This window comes from Eschrichtius robustus, chromosome 3 (genome assembly GCF_028021215.1).
Source record: "Eschrichtius robustus isolate mEscRob2 chromosome 3, mEscRob2.pri, whole genome shotgun sequence".
NCBI classification, from domain to species: Eukaryota; Metazoa; Chordata; class Mammalia; order Artiodactyla; family Eschrichtiidae; genus Eschrichtius; species Eschrichtius robustus.
The window spans coordinates 125,751,663-125,768,496 of NC_090826.1; the positions used below are offsets into that span (position 1 = coordinate 125,751,663).

At 35.1% G+C, this 16,834-nt stretch overlaps 1 protein-coding gene across 7 annotated transcripts in view; it reads left to right on the top strand.

Annotated features, from left to right (window-relative positions):
• The window catches only part of DCAF6 (DDB1 and CUL4 associated factor 6), a 164,584-nt gene that overhangs the window by 51,771 nt on the left and 95,979 nt on the right, over nucleotides 1–16,834 (top strand). The window lies entirely within an intron of this gene.

Here is a 16,834-nt window from a genome sequence, read left to right on the forward strand (position 1 = left end):
AGGGCTACGAACCCGTGTCCCCTGCATTAGCAGGCAGTCCATTACTCTAGAAGGTGGATCAAAAAAGATCTTGCTGTGATTTATGTCAAAGAGTGTTCTTCCGATGTTTTCCTCTAAGTTTTATAGTGTCCGGTCTTAATTTAGGTCTCAAATCCATTTTGAGTTTATTTTTGTGTTTGGTGTTAGGGAGTGTTCTAATTTCATTCTTTTACATGTAGCTGTCCAGTTTTCCCAGCACCACTTATTGAAGAGACTGTCTTTTCTCCACTGTATATATCCTTGCCTCCTTTGTCATAGATTAGTTGACCATAGGTGCGTGGGTTTATCTCTGGCCTTTCTATCTTGTTCCATTGATCTATGTTTCTGTTTTTTGTGCCAGTACCATATTGTCTTGATTACTGTAGCTTTGTAGTATAGTCTGAAGTCAGAGAGTCTGATTCCTCCAGCTCCGTTTTTTTCCCTCAAGACTGCTTTGGCTATTCGGGGTCTTTTGTGTCTCCATACAAATTTTAAGATGATTTGTTCTAGTTCCGTAAAAAATGCCATTGGTAATAAGATAGGGATTGTATTGAATCTGTAGATTGCTTTGGGTAGTATAGTCATTTTCACAATATTGATTCTTCCAATCCAAGAACATGGTATATCTCTCCATCTGTTGGTATCATCTTTAATTTCTTTCATCAGTGTCTTATAGTTTTCTGCATACAGGTCTTTTGTCTCCCTAGGTAGGTTTATTCCTAGGTATTTTATTCTTTTTGTTGCAATGGTAAATGGGAGTGTTTCCATAATTTCTGTTTCAGATTTTTCATCATTATTGTATAGGAATGCAAGAGATTACTGTGCATTAATTTTGTATCCTGAATTTTACCAAATTCATTGATTAGCTCTAGTAGTTTTCTGGTGGCATGTTTAGGATTCTCTATGTATAGTATCATGTCATCTGCAAACAGTGACAGTTTTACTTCTTCTTTTCCAATTTGTATTCCTTTTATTTCTTTTTGTTCTCTGATTGCCGTGGCTAGGACTTCCAAAACTATGTTGAATAATAGTGGTGAGAGTGGGCATCCTTGTCTCATTCCTGACCTTAGAGTAAATGCTTTCAGTTTTTCACCATTGAGAATGATGTTTGCTGTGGGTTCGTCATATATGGCCTTTATTACGTTGAGGTAGGTTCCCTCTATGCCCACTTTCTGGAGAGTTTATCATAAATGGGTGTTGAATTTTGTCAAAAGCTTTTTCTACATCTATTGAGATGATCATATGGTTTTTATTCTTCAATTTGTTAATATGGTGTATCACATTGATTGATTTGCGTATATTGAAGAATCCTTGCATCTCTGGGATAAATCCCACTTGATCATGGTGTATGGTCCTTTTGTGTTGTTGGATTCTGTTTGCTAGTATTTTGTTGAGGATTTTTGCATCTATGTTCATCAGTGATATTGGCCTGTAGTTTTCTTTCTTTGTGACATCTTTGTCTGATTTTGGTATCAGGGTGATGGTGGCCTCATAGAATGAGTTTGTGAGTGTTCCTTCCTCCGCAATTTTTGGAAGAGTTTGAGAAGGATGGGTGTTAGCTCTTCTCTAAATGTTTGATAGAATTCACCTGTGAAACCATCTGGTCCTGGACTTTTCTCTGTTGGAAGATTTTTAATCACAGTTTCAATTTCATTACTTGTGATTGGTCTGTTCATATTTTCTGTTTCTTCCTGGTTCAGTCTTGGAAGGTTATACCTTTCTACGAATTTGTCCATTTCTTCCAGGTTGTCCATTTTATTGGCATAGAGTTGTTGTGGTAGTCTCTTAGGATGCTTTGTATTTCTGTGGTGTCTGTTGTACCTTCTCCTTTTTCATTTCTAATTTTATTGATTTGAGTCCTCTCCCTCTTTTTCTTGATGAGTCTGGCTAATGGTTTATCAATTTTGCTTATCTTCTCAAAGAACCAGCTTTTAGTTGTATTGATCTTTGCTATTGTTTTCTTTGTTTCTATTTCATTTATTTCTGCTCTGATCTTTATGATTTCTTTCCTTCTGCTAACTTTGGGTTTTGTTTGTTCTTCTTTCTCTAGTTCCTTTAGGTGTAAGGTTAGATTGTTTATTTGAGATTTTTCTTGTTTCTTCAGGTAGGCTTGTATAGCTATAAACTTCCCTCTTAGAACTGCTTTTGCTGCATCCCGTAGGTTTTGGATCGTCGTGTTTTCATCGTCATTTGTCTCTAGGTATTTTTTGATTTCCTCTTTGATTTCTTCAGTGATCTCTTGGTTATTTAGTCATGTATTGTTTAGCCTCCATGTGTTTGTGTTTTTTACGTGTTTTTCCCTGGATTGCATTTCTAGTCTCATAGCGTTGTGGTCAGAAGAGATTCTTGATATGATTTCAATTTTCTTAAATTTACTGAGGCTTGATTTGTGACCCAAGATGTCATCTATCCTGGAGAATGTTCTGTGCGCACTTGAGAAGAAAGTGTAATCTGCTGTTTTTGGATGGAATGTCCTATAAATATCAGTTAAATCTATCTGGTCTGTTGTGTCATTTAAAGCTTCTGTTTCCTTATTTATTTTCATTTTGGATGATCTGTCCAGTGGTGTGATTGAGGTGTTAACGTCCCCCACTCTTACTGTGTTACTGTCGATTTCTTCTTTTATAGCTGTTAGCAGTTGCCTTATGTATTGAGATGCTCCTATGTTGGGTGTATATATATTTATAATTGTTATATCTTCTTCTTGGATTGATCCCTTGATCATTATGTAGTGTCCTTCCTTGTCTCTTGTAACATTCTTTATTTTAAAGTCTATTTTATTTGATAGGAGTATAGCTACTCCAGGTTTTTTTGATTTCCATTGGCATGGAATATCTTTTTCCATCCCCTCACTTTCACTCTGTATGTGTCCTTAGGTCTGAACTGGGTCTCTTATAGACAGCATATTTATGGATCTTGTTTTTGTATCCATTCAGCAAGCCTGTGTCTTTTGGTTGGAGCATTTAATCCATTCAGGTTTAAGGTAATTATCAATATGTATGTTCCTTTGTCCATTTTCTTAATTGTTTTGGGTTTGTTTTTGTAGGTCCTTTTCTTCTCTTGTAGTTTCCCACTTAGAGAAGTTCCTTTAGCATTTGTTGTAGAGCTGGTTTGGTGGTGCTGAATTCTCTTAGCTTTTGCTTGTCTGTAAAGCTTTTGATTTCTCCATCAAATCTGAATGAGAACCTTGCTGGGCAGAGTAATCTTGGTTGTAGGTCCTTCCCTATCAAGACTTTAAGTATGTCATGCCACTGCCCTCTGGCTTGTAGAGTTTCTGCTGAGAAATCAGCTGTTAACCTTATGGGAGTTCCCTTGTATGTTTTTTGTCGTTTTTCCCTTGCTGCTTTCAGTAATTATTCTTTGTCTTTAATTTTTGCCAGTTTGATTACTGTGTGTCTCCGCGTGTTTCTCCTTGGGTTTATCCTGCCTGGGACTGTCTGCGCTTCCTGGACTTGGGTGGCTATTTCCTTTCCCATGTTAGGGAAGTTTTCGACTATAATCTCTTCAAATATTTTCTCGGGTCCTTTCTCTCTGTCTTCTCCTTCTGGGACGCCTATAATGCGAATGTTGTTGTGTTTAATGTTGTCCCAGAGGTCTCTTAGGCTGTCTTTGTTTCTTTTCATTGTTTTTTCTTTATTCTGTTCTGCAGCAGTGAATTCCACCATTCTGTCTTCCAGGTCACTTATCCGTTCTTCTGCCTCAGTTATTCTGCTATTGATTCCTTCTAGTGTAGTTTTCATTTCAGTTATTGTATTGTTCATCTCTGTTTGTTTGTTCTTTAATTCTTCTAGGTCTTTGTTAAACATTTCTTGCATCTTCTCAATCTTTGCCTCCATTCTTTTTCCGAGGTCCTGGATCATCTTCACTATCATTATTCTGAATTCTTTTTCTGGAAGGTTGCCTATCTCCACTTCATTTAGTTGTTTTTCTGGGGTTTTATCTTGTTTTTTCATCCGGTACATAGCCCTCTGCCTTTTCATCTTGTCTATCTTTCTGTGAATGTGGTTTTTGTTCCACAGGCTGCAGGATTGTAGTTCTTCTTGCTTCTGCTGTCTGCCCTCTGGTGGATGAGGCTATCTAAGAGGCTTGTGTAAATTTCCTGATGGGAGGGACTGGTGGTGGGTAGAGCTGACTGTTGCTCTGGTGGGCAGAGCTCAGTTAAACTTTAAACCACTTGACTGCTGATGGGTGGGGCTGGGTTCCCTCCCTGTTGGTTGTTTGGCCTGAGGCAACCCAACACTGCAGCCTACCTGGGGCTCTTTGGTGGGGCTAATGACAGACTCTGGGAGGGCTCATGCCAAGGAGTACTTCCCAGAACTTCTGCTGCCAGTGTCGTTGTCCCCACGGTGAGCAACAGCGCCCCCCCCCCCGCCTCTTCAGGAGACCCTCCAACAGTAGCAGGTAGGTCTGGTTCAGTGTCCCCTGGGGTCACTGCTCCTTCCCCTGGGTCCCGGATGCGCACACTACTTCGTGTGTGCCCTCCAAGAGTGGAGTCTCTGTTTCCCCCAGTCCTGTTGAAGTCCTGCAATCAATTCCCACTAGGCTTCGAAGTCTGATTCTCTAGGAATTCCTCCTCCCATTGCCAGACCCACAGGTTGGGAAACGTGGCATGGGGCTCAGAACTTTCACCCAGTGGGTGAACTTCTGTGGTATAAGTGTTCTCCAGTCTGTGAGTCACCCACCCACCAGTTATGGGATTTGATTTTACTGTGATTGCACCCCTCCTACCGTCTCATTATGGCTTCTCCTTTGTCTTTGGATGTGGGGTATCTTTTGTGGTGAGTTCCAGTGTCTTCCTGTCGATTATTGTCCAGCAGGTAGCTGTGATTCTGGTGTTCTCGCAAGAGGGAGTGAGAGCACGTCCTTCTACTCCGCCATCGTGGTTCCTCCACCTGAAGTTGTACTTCCTTTAGCTTTTAATTCAGCTAGATTGAGGTTCTTCCCCTTGCGTTAGCGTTGTCTGAGGAACTCTATCTGAAAGCCGATTTCTTAGGAAGCAAATATTTTAATATTTGTTTTGTGCCAGGTATCTCAGGCAGGTCTCCTAGCCTTCTCTCTATATTTTTTTATTCTGGAATTCTGATGAGATACATGTTAAGACCTTCTTATTCTATCTACCATTAAACTTGTTTTTTTCCATTGATGTATAAAACATGTAGGTAAAGTACATAAACACTAAGCATATAGCTCAGTAAATTATCACAAAGTGAATATGTACATGTAACAACCACAAAGATCAAGAAATATAAGGCATTGGGACTTCCCTGGTGGCGCAGTGGATAAGACTCTGCGCTCCCAATGCAGGGGTCTTGGATTCAGTCCCTGGTCTGGGAAGTAGATCTCATATGCATGCTGCAACTAAGAGTTCACATGCCACAACTAAGGAGCCCACATGCCGCAACTAAAGAGGCTACCTGCTGCAACTAAGGAGCCCTGGAGCCGCAACCAAGGAGCCCGCCTACTGCAACTAAGATCCGGTGCAACCAATAAGTAAATAAATAAATATTTAAAAAAAGAAAAAGAAATATAAGGCATTAAGTTTCCCAGAAGCCCCTTTATCCTGACTTCCAACACCGGATTTTTCTAACCACCTTAGTTTTTCTGTTTTTGAACATTATATAAATGAAGGCACATTAAATGGTCTTCTGTTTGTTTTTTTTGAATTTGATGTCTTTTGCTGAACAAAATCTTATCTTACATTTGTGAAATTCATCCATGTTGGGTACAAGTCTAATGTGTTCATTTTCATTGCTTTTTAGTATTCCATCGTGTGAGTAAACCACAGCTGATTGATCTGTTCTGCTGTTGATGAAAATTTTAAATTTGATTTCCAGTTTGGAGAACATTCCTTTACATGACTTTCAGTATATTTATGTTTAGAAGTAAACTTGTTCGGTGACAGGATACGTATTTGTTTATTTTAGAGATAGTGCCAGTTTTCCAAAGTGTAACAGCTTTCGTGCCCACCAATGGCATATAGGAATTCCTATTGCCCCTCATCTTTGCCAACAATTGGTATTGTTAATCTCTAATTTTGACAGGTTCTCGTGGTTCAAAATGCCTTTTTCTGTTGATACTTCTGAGGTTTAGCATCTCTCCATATGTTTATTGGTTATTTGGATATACTGTCTTGTCAAGTGCCTATTCAGATTTCTTTCCTAATCTTTCTATTGGGTTGTCCATTTTATTTCATTATTATTGTTGATTTATAGGAATTTCTTGTATCTTCTGCATATGAAGCTATCTCTTCCACTCAGTGGTTGTATTTTCACCCTCCTGATGGTGTCTTTGGATGAACAGAAGTTCTCAGTGTTGTCTTAATGTATTGGTCTTTTCCTTTATTGTTAGTGTTTTCTGCATCCTGCTCAAAAAATCTTTTCTTCATCCGCATAGCACAGGGAGATCAGCTCGGTTCTTTGTGACCACCTAGAGGGGTGGGATAGGGAGGGTGCGAGGGAGGGAGATGCAAGGGAGGAGATATGGGGAGATATGTATATGTATAACTGATTCACTTTGTTATAAAGCAGAAACTAACACACCATAAAGCAATTATACTCTAATAAAGATGTAAAAAAAAAATCTTATATGAAGGTTATGCAGGCATTCTTCTGTTTTCTCTTTTAGAAAGTTTATTGTTTTGTCTTTTCCATTTAGATCTTATAATTCACCTGGATTTGATTTTTCTGATAATATGAAGTAGGAGTCTATTTTTTTCTCCCCTATGGATTTTTTTTGTATAAACATAATTTACTTCTTAGAAAATTAAATCAGAATCACAAACAGCATACAAGCAAAAGAGGCAGCCTATATAAGGACATTTTAACAGTATATAGCCTTTTGCCAAAGATTTTTTTTGCTGAATACATATACACTGTGATTGGAATATAGTTTTTTGTTTAAAACTAAAACTCTGCGTCCATTGAACAGTTTTCCTCTTCCCCCTTATCCCAGCATCTGGCAACTACCATTCTACTTTCTGTTTCTAAGAGTTTGATTAGTTTAGATACCTCACAGAAGTAGAATCCTGCAGAAATTGTCATTTTGTGACTGGCTTATTTTAGTTAGCACAGTGTCCTCAAGGTTCATCTGTATTGTAGCATATGACAGGATTTCCTTCTTTGTTAAGGCTTAATAGTATTCCATTGTATGTATATACCATATTTTCTTTACCTGTTTACCCATCAATGATGATTTGGGATGCTTCCACCTCTTAGCTGTTGTGAATAATGCTGTTATTAACACAGGAGTGTACAAATATCTCTTCAAGTTTCTGTTTTCAATTCTTTTAGATACATATACACAGAAGTGGGATTGCTGGATCATATGATTATTCTATTTTTAGTTTTTGAGGAACTTCCATACTTTTTTCCATAGCAGCTGTACCATTTTCCATTCCCAATAAAAGTGCACAGAGGTTGCAATTTCTCCACATCCTTGTCAACACTTGTTATTTTCTGTTTTTTAAAAAATAGTGGCCATTCTAACGTGTGAGGAGATAGCTAAATGAGGTTTTTATTTGCTTCCTTAATAATTAGTGATGTTGAGTTAGCTCTTTTTGTGTATGTTGGTCATTTGTATATCTTTGGAAAAATGTCTATTCAAGTACTTTGCCCATTTTTTAATTGGATTGCTTTGTTGTTGAAGGGGTTCTATATATATATATATATACATACATACATACATATATATATATACACACACACACACACATATATATACACACACACATATATATATGTTATTTATGTAGCCGTGTCTGGGTCTGGTCTTAGCTGCAGCATGTGGGATCTTTCATTGGGCACGAAGGTTCCTCATTGTGGTGCATGGGCTTTTCTCTAATTGTGGTGCGTGGGCTCCAGAGAGCACAGGTTCATTAGTTGCAGCACACGGGCTCTCTAGTTGTGGCGTGCGGGCTCCAGAGTGCGTGGGGTCTGTAGTTGTGGCGCATGGGCTCTGTAGTTGCAGCGCGCGGGCTCTTTAGCTGTAGCACGCGGGCTCCAGAGTGTGTGGGCTTATTAGTTTCGGCGTGTGGGCTTAGTTACCCCGTGGCATGTGGGATCTTAGTTCCCTGACCAGAGATTGAACCCGCATCCCCTGCATTGCAAGATGGATTCTTAACCACTGGACCACCAGGGAAGTCCCTCTTTATATATTTTGGCTATTAATCCCTTATAAGATGCAGTGTGCATTTTCTCCCAATCTGTTGATTCTCTTTTCACTCTGATGATTGTTTCCTTTGCTGTGTAGAAGTTTTTAAGTTTGATATTATCTATTTTCACTTTTGTTGCCTGAGCTTTTGGTGTCATATCCAAGAAATCATTGCCAAATCTAAAGTCATGAAGTGTTTCCCCAGGGTTGTTTTTCTAGAAGTTTTATAGTTTTAAGTATTATATTAAAATGTCTTTATTACATTTTAATTTTTGTATGTGGCATAAATAAGGGTCCAACTTCCTTCTTTTACATGTGAATATCCAGTTTTCCCAACACCATTTGTTGAAGGAACTATTCTTTCCCTGTTGTGTAGCCTTGGCACCTTTCTCAAAGATCATTTGACCACATATGTGAGGGTTTATTTATTCCTGGGTTCTCTACTCTGTTCCATTGGTCTGTAGGTCTGTCATAATGTTTTAAATGTAGTAGCTTTGTAGTACACTTTGAAATCAGCAAGTGTGAGGCCTCCAGCTTTGTTTTGCTTTCTGAAGATTGTTTTGGCTGTTTTGTGTCCTTTGAGATTCCATATGAATTTTAGGGGTTTTTTTTTGATTCTGTAAAAATGTCCTTGGAATTTTGATAGAAATTGCATTAAACATAGGTCACATTGGATTATATGGACATTTTAACAATATTCAGTCTTCCAGTCCATGAACACAGAACGTCTTTCCATTTATTTGTGTCTTCTATAATTTCTTTCAGCAGTGTTTTGTAGTTTTCAGTGTACAGATCTTTCACCTCCTTGAATAAGTTTATTCCCAAGTATTTTATTTTTTTGATGCTATTGTAAATGGGTTGTTTTCTTAATTTCATTTTCAGATTGTTCATTGTTACTGTATATAAACACAGCTGATTTTTAAGTGTTGATTTTGTAACTGCAACTTTGCTATATTCATTTATTCTAATAGTTTTGTTGCAGAAACTTTAGAGTTTTCTATGTATAAGATCAGGTTTTTTTACTTCTTCCTTTCCAATTTTGATGCCTTTTATTTCTTTTTTCTTGCCTTGATGCTTGAACTTCTAATACTATATTGAATAGAAGTGATGAGAGTGGGTATCTTTGCCTTGTTCTTGATCTTAGAGCGAAAGCTTTTGGTTTTTCACCATTGAATATATTAGCTATGAGCTTCTCATATATGGCCTTTATTATGTTGAGGTAATTTCCTTCCATTCCTAGTTTGTTGAGTGTTTTTTATCATGAAAGTGTGTTGTATTTTGTCAAATGCTTTTTCTGTATTAGTTGAGATGGTCATATGGTTTTTGTCCTTCATTTTGATAATGAGATGAATTACTTTGATTTGTGGATGTTGAACCATCCTTGCATTTCAGAAGTAAATCTGACTTGGGCTATTAGTGTGTTATTGTTTTGGATTTTTTTTTTTCTTTTTAGCATTTTGCTGAGGATTTTTATATCAGTATTCATCAGGAATACAGGTTTGTGTCTTACTTTCTTTTAGTATCTTTGTCTGATTTTCGTATCATGGTAAAGCTGTTTCCATAGAATAAGTTTGCAAGTGTTCCCTCCTCTTCAGTATTTTGGAAGAATTTGAGAGGACTGATGTAAATTTTTTAATGTAGCTGGTGTTGTCAAGCCATCTGGTTCTGGGCTTTCCTTTCTTTGGATGTTTTTGGTTACTGATTCAGTCTCCTTACTGTAGTGTAGCTTTGTTCAGTTTATCTCTAGCTATCTATCTATCTAATCTATTATTTAGTCTTGGTAAGTTGTATATTTCTAAAAATTTATTCATTTCTTCTAGGTCACTCCATCTGTTGTTGTATTCATAGTAGTCTCTTAGGATCCTTTTTATTTCTGTGGTATAAGTTGTAATGTCTCCTCTTTCATTTCTGATTTTTGCTGAGTCATTTTGCTTTTTTTCTTGTTAGTCCAGGTGAGGGTTTGTTGATTTTGATACTCTTTTGAGAAGAACTTAATTTCATTGATACTTTTTTCTATTTTTCATATCCTTTATATTTGCTCTAATCTTTATTATTTCCTTTGTCTATTAACTTTAGCTTTAATTTGTTGTTCTTTTTTTAGTTCTTTGAGGTGTAAAGTTAGGTTGTTGATTTGAGATGTTTCTTCTTTTTTAATGTAGGTATTTATTACTATAAACTTCCCACTTAGTACTGTACCATTTACATTTAAAGTAGTTACTTATAGGGAACTACTCACTATTGCCATTAAAAAATTTTTTCTGTGTGTCCTGCAAATATTTGGTCACTCTTTTCCTCTCTTGCTGCTTTCCGTTGTGTTTTATTGATTTTCTTTTTTCTTTCATAATTGCATGCTTTAATTCCTTTCTTGTTTTCTTTTGGCATCTTTTATAGGTTTTTTTCATTGTGTTTACCCTGAGGATTACATAAAACATAGTTATAACAATCTATCTTGAACTGATAACAACTTAACTTAATCACATACAAAAATTCTATTCCTTTACATCCTTGCCCCACTTCGTTCAGTGTCACAAACTATGTCTTTTTATATTTTGTAGTCATTAACGTAGTGTTATAATAATTTTTAATCCTTTTATTTCTTAAATTCTATACTCAAAAGTGATTTATGCACCACCATTACAGTATTACAGATTTTTGTATTTGTCTGTATATTTACCTTTACCACAATCTTTATATTTTTATATGCTGTGTGTTGCTGTCTAGCTTCTTTTGTTTCAACTTGAAGGACTTCCTTTAGCAGTTCTTGTAAGGCAGGTCTTTGTGGTGATAACCTTTCTTAGTTTTTCTTTATCTGGGAAGGTCTTTATTTCTCCTTCAGTTTTAAAGGACAGTTTTGGTGGATATATAGTATTCTTGGTTTGCAGGTTTTTTCTTTCAGCACTTTGAATGTATTATCCCACTTCCCTCTGGCTGGTAATGTTTCTGTTGAGAAATCCACTGATCTAATGGGAGCTTCCTTGTATGTAATGATTCACGTTTCTCTTGCTGCTTTCAAGATTAACTCACTTTTGACTAGTTGTTTATAGTATGTCTTGATTTGAGCCTCTTTGGGCCCATCCTAGTCGGAGTCCTCTGAGTCTCGAATCTGGATGTTCATTTTCTTTCTCAGATTTGGGAAATTTTGGCCATTATTTTTTTCAGATAAGCTCTCTACCCACTCCCCTTTCTCCATCTGGAACTCCTATAATGGGAATATTGGTCATCTTGGTGAAATCCTATAAGTCCCTTAGGCTTTTTTCACTTCATTCCTTTTCTTTGTTCCTCTGACTAGATGATTTCAAATGGCTTATCTTTGAGTTTGCTGATTCTTTTTTCTGCTTGATTGAGCCTACTGTTGATCCTCCTCTAGTGAATTTTTAAATTTAGTTACTATATTTTTCAGATGCATAATTTCTGTTTCGCTCATTTTTCTGGTTTCTTTCTCATTGGTAATATTCTCGTTTTGTTTATGCATTGTTTTCCTGATTTTGTTTAGCTATTTGTATTCTCTAGTAGTGCATTGAATTTCTTTATGACCATTGCTTTCAATTCTTTTTTAGGTAATTCATATATCTCCCTTTTATTAGGGTCAGTTTCTGGAGATTTACTTTGTTCCTTTGTTTGAGCCATGTTTTCCTGTTTCTTCATGTGCCTTCTTCAGTGAATTGTCTGTTTAATCTTTTGCCCATTGTTTCATTTTTTATTGTTGAATTTTGAGGGTTTTAAAAAGTATGTTCTGTGTATTTTTCAGGTATGTGACTCAATTTTTTTCTCTGAGTTGATGGCTAGTCTTTTCATTTTCTTTACAGTGTCTTTCAAAAAGAAGTTCTTTAATTTTAAAGAAGCCCATTTTATCAAATTTATTATTTTGGGAGGGGAACCAATGTTGAATCTAAAAATCTTTGTTTAACCAAATGTCACAATGATTTTCTCCTAAAAGTTTTATACTTTTATGTTTTGCATTTGGATCGATGATCCATTTTGTGTTAATTTTTTCATAAAGTATGAGATACTGCTTTATGTTCATTATTTTGCATATGGATATCTGGTTTTCCAACATTGTTTTTCTCCACTGAACTTTTTTTGCATCATGATCATAAGTCATTTGACCACATCTGTTTTCACCTATTTCTGGTCAGTATCTTTTCTCTTCCAGTGACTTATGATTATGCTTGTACCACACTGTCTTTATTACTATAGCTTAACATGAACTCTTAAAACCAGGTAGTATAAGTCCTTTCTTCTTCTTTTTCAAAATTGTTTAAGGTATTTTAGGTCCTTTGTATTTCCACATGGATTTGATAATTGTCAATTTTTACCAAGATTCCTCCTGGGATTTATTTGAATCTATATATCAATTTAGGGAGAATTGACAACAATTATTAAATCTTCCAATCCATGATTGCAGTATATCTCCCTTATCTAGGACTTTAATTTTACTTGGCAATGTTTTATAATTTTCAGTTTGTGTGTCTTAAGACACCCTTAAATATTTCATATTTTTTAATGTTATTGTAAATGGTATTATCTTTAAAATTTCAATTTCTGATGGTTTTGTTGCTAGTATTTTCACATGCAGTTGATTTTTATATATTGATCTTGTATTCTGCAGTTTTGCTACACTCACTTATTAGCTCTAGTAACTTTTTACCAAAAGATTACATAGAATTTTCTCCTTAGATGATTATGACATCTGTGAATATAGAGACACTTTTTCTTCTTTTCCCATCTGGACTCCTTTTATTTCTTTTTCTTATCTTATCACCCTTGTTAAAACTTTCAGTCTAATATTGAATAAAAGTGGTAAGACTAAACATCCTTCCCTTGTTTTGATCTTTGATCTTTCACTATTAACTATGACAGTAGGTATATTTCAATAATGCTTTTTTAGCAGGTTGAGTTAATTCCTTTCTGTTCATATTCTTACACTTACCAGGACTGGATATTGGATTTTGTCACGTGTTTTCTCTGCATTTTTTCATTTTTTGAAAGGATTGTATTGCTTTTCTTTTAGTTTCCTTTTTTAATTTTTTAATTTTTAATTTTTAATTTTTAAAATTTATTTATTAAACTAATTAATTAATTAATTTATTTTTGTCTGTGTTGGGTCTTCGTTTCTGTGCGAGGGCTTTCTCTAGTCGCGGCGAGCGGGGGCCACTCTTCATTGTGGTGCGCAGGCCTCTCACTGTCGCGGCCTCTCTTGTTGCGGAGCACAGGCTCCAGACACGCAGGCTCAGTAGTTGTGGCTCATGGGCCCAGTTGCTCTGCGGCATGTGGGATCTTCCCAGACCAGGGCTCGAACCCGTGTCCCCTGCATTGGCAGGCAGATTCTCAACCACTGCGCCACCAGGGAAGCCCTAGTTTCTTTTTTTTATAGTAGAAAAGATATTTTTATGATTTTAAACATTTAATATTTATTGAGAATTGTTTTGCTCTGTGTAACTACAGTCCATCTTGAAAAACATTTCACATGGACTTGAGATCAATGTGCATTCCACTCTTTTTTTTTCTTAAACATCTTTAATTGGATCTTTTAGTTTCTTAACATGGTGAATTACATTTATTTTTCAAATGTTAAAACCAATTTAACATTCCAGACATAAACCTCACCTGGTCATATATTGATATATTATCCTCTTTCTGTGTTGTTGTATTCATTTTGTTAAGGACTTTTTCTTTTTTTTTTTGCAGACATGTTCATGAGAGATGATCTTTAGCTTTGTTTTCTTGCACTGTCTTTGGGTTTGTTGTTAGCATAATGCTGCCCTATTGCAATAACTTGGAAAGTTTGTCCTCTTCAATTTTCTGAAGGAGTTTGTGTAGAAGTGGTAATATTTGTTTCTTATATGTTTGGGAGCATTCACCAATAAAGCCATCTTGTCCTAGAGTTTTCTTTGTAGGATGTTTATAACTGCATATTTATTTCTTAAAATGAATATTTGGTGATTCAGGTTATATCTTTCTGCTTTAATGAGCTTTGGTATTTTATCCTTTTCAAGGAACCTGTTTCATCTATATTGCTGAATTTGTTGGTATAAGTTGTTCACAGTACTTCCTTACTATCCTTTTAACATATGTAGAATCTATAGTGATGTCACCTCTGTCACTCTTGATATTGGTAGTTTGTATTCTCTCTCTCTCTCTTTATTATTCTTAGCAGTCTGAGTAGAGATTTCATCAATTTTAATGATCATCTCTAAGAACAAACTTTGGTTTCCATGATTTTCTCTATTTTCTTGTTTTCTTTTTCTATTTTTGATCTCCATTTTTTCCTTTCTTCTGTTTACTATGGTGAGTCTCATTGCTCTCTTTCTTCTAGTTTCTTAAAGTAGAGGCTGAAGTTACTGATTTGAGACCTTTATCCTTTCTAATACAGGCAGTCAGTAAAATAAAATTTCCAGTGAGTATTCCTTTAGGTAAATTTCACTAATTTTGATATGCTGAACTTCCATTTCTCTTCTATTAGTAAATTAGTAAATATATTTTCTAGTTTCCATTGTGATTTCTTCTTTGATTCATCATTTATTGAGAAACATGTCATTTAGTTTCCAAATATTTGGATATATTTGAATATTTGAGTTGTTTTCCAGCTTGGGCTTAATTGCTGTTGAAGCTATTTTAATCATTTGTGTAACTGTCTTTGTATGGACTGATTTACAATGATTATTTTCTAGTTAAATCCATCTCAGTCAGAATATGTACTTTGTATGACTTGAATCCTTTTAATTTTAATGAGACTGGTTTTGTGTCCCAGAACATAGTCTATTGGTAAATTTATCTTATGCACTTTAAAAACTGCTTATTCTTTTGTTTGTGGAGTGTTCCATAAATATCAGTTATGTCAAGGTGGCTGATAACCATGTTCAATTCTTCTATATTCTTACTGATTTTCTGATTACTTGTTCTATCAATTATTGAAACAGATGTGTTGAAATCTAATATTTTTGGACTGTCTGTTTCTCCACTCAGTTCTGTCAATTACTGCTTCATATATTTCAAAGATCTGTTTTTAGGTACATAAACATTCAGGATTTTGATGTTTCTATTCATGGATTGACCCATTTATCATTGTAAAATGACTCTTTTTATCCCCATTAATACTCTTTGCTTTGAAATTTGCTATTTATATAGCAAATCTAGCTTTCTCATTGTTAGAGTTATTGTGGTATCTCTTTCTTCTGTCCTTTTACTTTTAGTCTAGCTATCTGTGTCTTTATATTTAAAGTTAGATTCTTATAGGCAATTTATAGTTGGGTTTTGCTTTTTTATCCAATCTAGCAACATCTGCTTTTTATTTAATTGGGCTGTTTATATCATTTACAATTAATGTGATTATTGATATGTAGGTAGCTGAATTTAAATTTTGTGTCTTGCTCTTTGTTTTCCCTCTGTTCCTGTTGCATCAATTTTTTTTCCCCTTCTTCTGTTTTTTGTAAGAACTGAGTATTTTTGTGATTCCACTTTACCTCCTTTGTTGATTTATTAGCTATAACTTTTTTTTTGTTGTGGTTGTTTTAGTGTATGCTTTAGGGTTTATAGTATACATCATAAACTTTATCACAGTGTACCATCAAGTAATATGGTACCACTTCAAATATAGTATAAGAATCTTATAACACTGTAGTTTCATTTTTCTTCTCCTGGAATTTTGGGTATTTTTTTCCTACATTTTATTCTTATATGTTTTATAGTTTCCTTAATACATTGTTAATATTCTTCCTTTAATAGTCAATTATCTTTAAAAGATTTTAAAACAAAGTAAAAATTATATTATGTTTACTTACATATTTATTATTTCCAATCTTAAATTCCTTTTCATAGATCCAGATTATGACAGGTATTATTTTCCTTTTACATGAAGGATTTTAAAAGATGTATTTATATTGTGCTGGTCTGTTAATGTAGAGGTTTGGAAAATTATCCTGTAAAATGCCAAATAGTAAATATTTTAGGCTTTGTGTGCCATATAATCTTTGTCACAACTACTCAAATATGCCATTGTGTCAGGAAAGCAGACTTGGATAATATGTAAATGATTGGATGTGGCTGAGTTTCATTCAAACTCTTACTTACAAAAATAATGGGTCATAGTTATGTAAGAGGCATCCTTTGCTGACTTCTGTGCTACTGAATAATCTTTCAGCTTTCTTATTTCTGAAAAAGTCTAGTTTATTTTTGTTTTAGAAAGATATTTCTGTGGGTATAGAATTCTAGTTTGACAGTTGTTTTTTTTTTCTCTTTTACTACTTTAAAGATGTTACTCCACTAATTTCTGGCAAGAAATCTTATTTTTAATCACTGGTTTTACATAATTTGAGAACAATGTATTTCTTTATTTTTATTGCTTTAGTATTTTAAGAGTAAATCACAATTTCTGTTCTTATTCTCTTACTGGCCATTTGGGTTGTTTCAAGTATTTAGCTAATATGAATCGTGCTGCTATGAACTTTCTGGTACACATCTTTAGGTGCCTTTATGCATACATTTATTTGTAGTGGAATTGCTGGGTCATGGAAGAGGCATATGACCAGCTTTAGTAGATACTGACACATGGTTTTTCAAAGTGATGGTACCATTTTACAGCCCCATCAACGATGTGTGAAAGCCCTAGTTGCTCCATGTCCTCATTGACGTGATATTAATCTAGTCCCTTTCATTTTGGTCATTCTGG